This window comes from Symphalangus syndactylus, chromosome 16 (assembly GCF_028878055.3).
Source record: "Symphalangus syndactylus isolate Jambi chromosome 16, NHGRI_mSymSyn1-v2.1_pri, whole genome shotgun sequence".
Taxonomy (NCBI): domain Eukaryota; kingdom Metazoa; phylum Chordata; class Mammalia; order Primates; family Hylobatidae; genus Symphalangus; species Symphalangus syndactylus.
In genome coordinates, this window is record NC_072438.2 from 36,728,240 (window position 1) to 36,736,661 (window position 8,422).

Sequence of the window (8,422 nt, forward strand, 5' to 3'; positions counted from 1 at the left end):
GTTAAGAAATAGGTAGACATGGGCTCTCTCAAATTTATCTAAGAGTAATCTCTTTTTTGACTCTCTGTTGCTTCATTTCTTTTTTTTTTTTTTTTAGATGGAGTCTTGCTCTGCTGTCCAGGCTGGAGTGCAGTGGTGCAATCTCACCTCACTGCAACTTCCACCTCCCTGGCTCAAGCAATTCTCTGCCTCAGCCTCATGAGTAGCTGGGATTACAGGCATGCACCACCACGCCCAGCTACTTTTTGTATTTTTGGTACAGACGGGGTTTCACCATCCTGGCCAGGCTGGTCTTGAACTCCTGACCTCGTGATACACCCGCCTCGGCCTCCCAAAGTGCTAGGATTACAGGCATGAGCCACAGCATCCGGCTGTGTTGCCTTCATTTCAGTGCATTATCTGTCTCAGTGTCGGCAAATGTGACTACCAAAATTTCCAAGTTTTTTATTATCAGTTTATAAAGTCTAGCAGAAAGGAGTGTCTTTACTCAAAGTTATGGAAGAAATTATATTGTACTCTCATCCCTGTAGTGAAAAAGGGTAATTAGATTCAAAAGAATAGCATGGACTAATGGTAAGAAGGAAATGGACCATCAAAGGAAATGTAGCCTGTGTAACGGAATGAATGTATAGGTCCTCCCCAAATTCATATGTTGAAATTCTAACACCAATGTGATGATATTAGGAGGTGGGACCTTTGGAAGTTGATTAGGTCATGAAGGCAGAACCCTCATGATTGTGCGTGCCCTTATTTAAAAAAAAAACAAAAACAAACAAACAAAAAACCTAGAGACGGACATCTGTGAACCAGAAAGTTGGAACTGCATAAATAGGGATAAATTAATGTTTATGGAGAAGACAATTGAATATTGTGAAGATGTCTTTCACTAAAATGATCTATAAATTCAAAGCCACTTCTGTCAAAATCCCAGCTGTCATTTTCATAGCTGTACGCACTGATATTTAAAGGTATGTGAAGATGTAAGGATGCAGTATAGTAAAACTAATTTTGAAAAAGAAGTAGAAAATTGAAGAACTGAAACTATCTAATTTCAAAACTTGTTATAAAGTCATAGCAATTAAGAGTACACTGGTGGAAGGATAGACATATAGATCAATGGAAATAAACTGAGAGTTTACAAATAAATTTTTACATCATGGTAAATAGATTTTATACAAAGATGTCAAGAAAATTTAATGGGATTAGAAAACTCTTTAGCAAATGATAGTCTGTCGGAGAGCCACAGGCAAAACAACTTTGACCCTTACTTTAGATCATACACATATATGTAAGGGCTAAAACTATACACAAGAATAATGATTCATATAAATTAAAATATAAACTGAATTCCACCAAAATTAAAAATATTTCTAACTCAAACGACATCATTAAAAAATAAAATGACAGGCCATAGACTAAAGGGAAATAATTACAGATTCTACATATGAGAAAAGGCTTAACGTCAGAATATGCAAAATATTTTAAAACTCCTAAAATATTTTTAAAACTCCCATTTTTTAAAATGTGCAAAAAGTTTCAACAGATATCTTAATAAAATTATGTAAAAATAACAAACAAGTACATGAAAACTGGCTCAGTCACATTAGGAAAATAAACATTGAAATCACCACCAGATACTACTAGACACCTACTAGATTGATTATAATATAAAGACAGACAATGCAAAGTATTTTTGAGTATGTAGATCAATTAAAACCACCATACATTTCTTGTAGGAATGTGAAATAACAGTGACACTTTGGGAAATATTTTGGCAGTTTCTTTAAAAATAAAATATAAGAAACAGAAAACCAAATACTGCACGTTCTCACTTATAAGTGGGAACTAAATGATGAGAACTCACGAGTACAAAGATGGGAACAACGCATATGGGGCCTATCAGAGGTTGGAACGTGGGAGAAGGGAGAGAATCAGGTAAAATAACTGATTGGTAGTTGGCTTACTACCTGGGTGATAAAATCATCTCACAACAAACCCCATGACACAAGTTTACCTATATGACAAACCTGCATAAGTACCCCTTAACTTAAATGTAAAATTAAAACAACAACAATAATGACAAAAACCTAACTCCAAGTAAAAATCAAAGTCCAATAACATCATGCAACTACAATTACTGGTAAAATGCAAAAGGAGAAAATACTGAGTATTGAAGGGGCCAACGAGCAAATGAAACTCCTTCTGGTGAGGATGTAAATTGTTGCAATCATTTAGAAAACTGTTTCCACTTTTAGGTGTGTGCCAAATAGCAAAGAGTACATCTACACACACGAAAAAGACATGCAACAGAAAGTTTACGACACCACAGCTCATTTTACTCAAACATCAGCAAGAATCAGAATGTTTATCAATCATGTAATAAATTAATTTTTATGTTCCTTGAATGGACTACTGTACAACAACTGGAATGGAAAATCTACAAAAAAGCTTGAGAATATGGATAAACATTACCAACATAATGTTGAGCAAAACACTGAACGATGTATAAAGACTATACAACAAACAAAGGCCAAATATATATATTTGTGTGTATATATGTGTATATCTTGTTTGTATATTTCATGCAATTAATGTCAAATTCCATTAATCTCATGTAACATAAAAGTTTTGCTTGATTTGATTTGTTCTTGTTTCAATCTTTTCTCTTTCATTTCTTTCTTTTTTTGTCTTTCTCTTTCTTCCTCTTTTTCTTTTTAATAAGTCCATCTATCCATTTCTTTAATTCCTAGAAATACTAAATGAAAATCTCCCTATTTATTATACATATCCAATTTATTGTGCACAACAAACTTAGTTTCTTGGAACAGGCCATTTTAAAAAGTAATAGACTATTTTAAAAGAAGTTCCAGGTTTGCAGAAAAAATAAGCAGGGTAAGCAGACTTCCATATACTACCAAGCTAACCCCTCTCAACATAGTTCCCACTAATAATAGCATCTTGCATTTGGTGTGCTATGTAGTTTGGAAATTTGTCCCCATTCAAATTTCACGTTAAAATGTAATCCTCAGTGTTGGAGGGAAGACCTGGTGGGAGGTGTTTTTGTCATGGGGGAAGCTCCCTCATGAATGGCTTGGGCCAACTTCTTGGTGATGTGTGCTCTTGCTCTGAGTTCCCTAAAAATCTGGTTGTTTGAAAATGTGTGTGAGAAATCTCCCCTTCAGTCTCTTTCACTTGCTCCTGCTTTCTCCTTTCTACATGTGACATGTCTGTTCCTGCTTCACCTTCCACCATGATTGAAAGCTCCTTGGCTGGGCATTGTGGCTCACACCTGTAATCCCAGCACTTCGGGAGGTTGAAGCTGGCAGATGGCTTGAGTCCAGGAGCGCAAGACCAGCCTGTGCAACATGATGAGAACCTCGTCTCAGCTATCTGGGAGGTTGAGTCAGGAAGATCACCTGAGCCCAGGAGGTTGTGGCCGCATTAAGCCATGATTGTGCCACTCCACTCTAGAAAATACAAATTATTTTGGTAAAGAAAAACACAGATTTTGATTTTAATTTTGAAAGCCACACTGTGGCTTTGCTTTCGTGTACTAACTTTTGGTCTCCAAGGTTAATTCTTACTCCTATTAAATTATTTTTTCTCAATAGATTTTACACTGTTGGTGGGACTGTAAACTAGTTCAACCATTGTGGAAGACAGTGTGGTGATTCCTCAAGGATCTAGAACTAGAAATACCTTTTGACCCAGCCATCCCATTACTGGGCATATACCCAAAGGATTATAAATCATGCTACTATAAGGACACGTGCACATGTATGTTTATTGTGGCACTATTCACAGTAGCAAAGACTTGGAACCAACCCAAATGTCCATCAATGCAGGACTGGATTAAGAAAATGTGGTACATATACACCATGGAATACTATGCATCCATAAAAAAGGATGAGCTCATGTCCTTTGTAGGGACATGGATGAAGCTAGAAACCATCATTCTGAGCAAACTATCACAAGGACAGAAGACCAGATGCCACACGTTCTCACTCATAGGTGGGAATTGAACAATGAGAACACTTGGACACAGGGTGGGGAACATCACACACCAGGGCCTGTGGTGGGGTGGGGGGAGTGGGGAGGGATAGCATTAGGAGATATACTTAATGTAAATGATGAGTTTATGGGGCAACACACCAACATGGAACATGTATACGTATGTAACAAACCTGCACATTGTGCACATGTACCCTAGGACTTAAGGTATAATTTAAAAAAAAAAGTTATTTCTCTCTTATCTCCCTAACCTCTATATCTTTGGCCTTATGAGCGGCCATAACTCCTGCCTATTTGTCAAATTAATTGGATGATTACTCCCTTTTCCAAGTTATTAATAAACTCTAATATTGACTGCATCCAGAAAAGATTAGCAGTGCCCTTGCCGGGTGCTACCTCTGTGAAATGAAAGAGGCTGTAACTCCTGATCTCTAACCTCCCTTCCTTTCTGATCTTCCTTTTCCTCATTACTAACCTCTCCCTCTCAGCTATTTTTTTTTTCACTTTCAAAAAGAATTTCATGCCCTGAGAGGTTTGTGTGTCTATAGAAGTTTTCTTTAGAAATCAGTTCAAACCACTTACCTGTCATCGTTTTTGTTAATTCTCGTGGTTCACTGTAATGTCTCCAAGTAGCAAGTTCTATATTGATAGTCCCATTTTGCATTGAATCTGAAGAATAAGGAGACAAAGTACACTTTTAAGGACACATCACAAGAGAAAAATAGAATTAGGAATAAACTTAGATTTTTGAATTGATTCTTCAACAGTTATTTATTGTATCTCTTTTATAAAGGCTCAAGTATAACAGAAAGCATCCCTTTGACCTTTTCCCAAAAAAAATGTATGATGTTTCGGTAAGCACAGAAAGAGACATAAGATATTACTAGCACTGCTGTATTATTAAAATAATAGGAAATTTTATTTCATATGCTTCTGCTTTTATTTCCGTGTCTAATCAGTAATTAAATACTGTATGTGTAGAACTCACTAGTTCCACATTTCTCTTTATTTTGCCAAAACTTTGTTGGGAAACTCTGACTAGGTTGAAAGAAAAAATACATCAAAATGTTACTTGTTAGCTGTTGAATAACTACCAATACTTGGTAAATTTAAAAGTAGTTTTTCCCCAAAAGTTTCATACTTGAAGCAAAAATTATGTTTTACTTGCATAATTTAGAGTAAATAAAATATTTTCATATGCATTCTCTTAATCTGAGCACCTTTTTGAAATTCATATAATCATTCACATTTTGTAAATGAGGAAATTGGGGTCAGATAGTTTAAATAATTTTTAAGAGTTAAGGATGTCTTAATCCTTAAATAAAAGAACTAAAATAAAAATCCAGATGTTCTTGCTCCAAGTCAGTTAACATTGGCATGTTCATCAGAATAATACTTATTAAGGGTTTATGATCTGCCAGGAACTATTTTAACTGTTTTATGTGTATTGTCTCATTTAATAATTAAAAGCACTAAATAAAATAACTATTAGTAATATTCTAGGCTTGCAAGTGAAAAATTATAGGTACTAATTCCATAGCTAGTTGAGAGTTAAGATGGGTATACAATTGACGTGTCTGCTCCATAGCTAGTTAATTCCATACTAATTCCATAGCTAGTTGAGGGTTAAGACGGGTCACCCCATAGCATGACATTCACTTTCTGTTAGTTCCTGACACTAATTAAACCAAAAAGGATCAAGAATTTAATGTATATTTTATTTAATTAAGGCGAACATAGAGCAGCTGCTTTTCACTTTTCAGAAACCCTCCTGTATATTCTATACATTGTAAGTCAGGGGAGTGACTTCATTGCCTAATTTACCAAGGTGTGGTCTGCAGAGCAGTAGCAGTAAGTTCACCTAAGAGATTATGGGAAAAGTAGCACCTCAGGCCTCGCCTGCCAGAACTATTGCATCACAGTTGTCATTTGAATAATACTCCCAGGTGATTCTATGTGGATGTTAAAATTTAGAAAGTATTGCCTTAGTGTACCAACAATGACCAAAAACAATTTTGAAAAGTACAGATATAGATAAGAATTTTTTTAATTTACTTTTTTTTAGATTAGGTTTGTGGCTATTTATAAATATAAAATATCTTTGCTCATCGTATCTTTGAACTTTGTAATGTTCCATGGTTTTATATATTTAAAATAAATTTGAGAAAACTAATTTTACATTAAGATGTATTGACCCTACTTTTTCTTTTGTCTTTTAGATTTCACTTATAAAGTCCCATTCAGATTTAATGTATTGTTGACAAAAATACTTTGCATGTATCAGCAAATTGTGCTACCTTTTTGAGAAATCGGAAGGGAGATATTAGCTTAGTAAACTTGAAGCACAAATTAGAAACTTGTTTCCTAGGGAACATCTAAAATCATATGCAAGAAAATCATGAGAGATAATACGTATAAGCCAAACTCTTCTTCTTTTTTTTTTCTTTGAGACGGAGTCTTGCTCTGTCGCCCAGGCTGGAGTGTGGTGGTGCGATCTCAGCTCACTGCAAGCTCCGCCTCTCGAGTTCACGCCATTCTCCTCCCTCAGCCTCCGGAGTAGCTGGGATTACAGGCGCCCGCCACCACGCCCGGCTAATTTTTTTTTGTATTTTTAGTAGAGACGGGGTTTCACCGTGTTAGCCAGGATGGTCTCGATCTTCTGACCTCGTGATCCACCTGCCTCGGCCTCTTAAAGTGCTGGGATTACCGGCGTGAACCACCGCGCCCGGCCGAGCCAAACTCCTTGTTTGAATATTACTGTACAGTCATAGAGTATCTGTATAGTCATAATTTTTTACTCACCTTAACTTTGTGTTCTAAGTTAACATGGTCAGAGGAAATGCTGTCTAAAAATATGTGATTTGCATCTGATTAGAAAAAATAAAGAAGTCCCACATATACACTTATATCCTTGTAAACCTCGGACATCTAAAGAAAAAAAAATACGTTCTTTAAAATGAGAGAAAAAAGTTGAAAATTTCAGTCCAGTTGAATACAAAATATTTCTCCAATCCACTCTACCACTGAGGCTATGAATGTACGTTACATCTCTAAATGTAAGGAGATTTACTTTTATACATTGCATTTTTAATTTTTTTGTTTTGTGTCATTTTGAAGGGTTACAGAATTTAAGAGAGTATATCACCTGTTAAAATAAGACTAGTGTTCTGTCTACATTTTCGCCCTCAGGCAACAAGTTGACAAATGGACATGAATTTCACCTCTGAGAGTTTCATAAGCTGGTATTGTCCTGACATTGCAAAGTGTTTACCACAAAAATCCTGTACATCCATCACGCAGGGCCAGCGTTTGCCTGATTCTAATTCCACTGACATTGAAATCTACAGCTCTCTGTGAGTCATTTATCACACTTATTAAAATGTTCCATTGTGAATTGGAATAGCAACTCACTATTATTTCAGAATGCTGCCCAAGGGGCATTCTATGCAGCAAATCTTAATGCTTTATTGAAATAGTAGTTTGGTTTTAATAAATGATTCTTTGCAAAGCTATCTTGCTTTCATTATGAAAGGTGATGTTCGCTCTCTAAATCTGTCATCCTTGCCTAAGATTATATAGATATCTCAGTTTAATATTGCATTTTCCTGCCCTAAATAGTCCGTCCCTAACATTTGAACAATGATATGTCAATTAGATTAATTAGACTATTGTGTAAGAAGTATCTTTTAAAATTCTCTTTGAAGTGGAGTCAAATTACCAACATACACTGAAGAACTTTGAAATAACAGATACATTTCATATGAATAAAAATACATTTTTTCATAAGAAAGGAGGCATTTTCACAATAGATAGAGCAGAACATTTTTGAATAGAACTTACTATTTTGTACAGCAGACTTTCTCCCACATCAAGATTTGTTATTTTTTTTTTAGAAACCTTTGACTACATCAGTGCCCACTCCAAAATTCTCTCTCTCTCTCATATTCACTCTTGCTGTCTATTATTTGCTCATGGTGACATTGTGAATAGCACTATCTATTTGACATCTGACTAGAAAATGAAAAATAAGTAATTTTGTAAAAGTTCTAATTCCCTTTTTCCCACTTGAAGTTTCAGTCACTGTAAATTCAAAACAATAGATACTCCTTTACTTTGGAAAGAAGCAAGATTGACGTAACTTAAAACAACATATAACAGTACAGTTGGTATAAATTCATGGTGTTTCCTTTGATAGTTGAAACAGGACATTATGTATTTTCATACTTATTTTCCCTCATTAGACAATACAATCATCAAACTATAGGCTAAATTATTTAACCATGGCTGCACAGCAAATAAGAAGAGATAAAAAATGCAGCTTTAACAGAGAAATCTTAAATCCTATCCCTGATGCTAAATTGTGCTTCTCAACCTTGACATGTTCCTTTAAATACCTGCTTACTCCTTCTTT

At 35.3% G+C, this 8,422-nt stretch overlaps 1 long non-coding RNA gene across 1 annotated transcript; it reads left to right on the forward strand.

The window, feature by feature from the left end:
- Positions 1-805: 805 nt before the first annotated feature.
- On the forward strand, positions 806-7,519 carry LOC129464488 (uncharacterized). Its single transcript, XR_008651611.1, has 3 exons — positions 806-968; positions 1,737-1,935; positions 7,201-7,519. It is a non-coding gene; the product is annotated as an uncharacterized lncRNA (long non-coding RNA).
- The last annotated feature ends 903 nt before the right edge of the window (positions 7,520-8,422 follow it).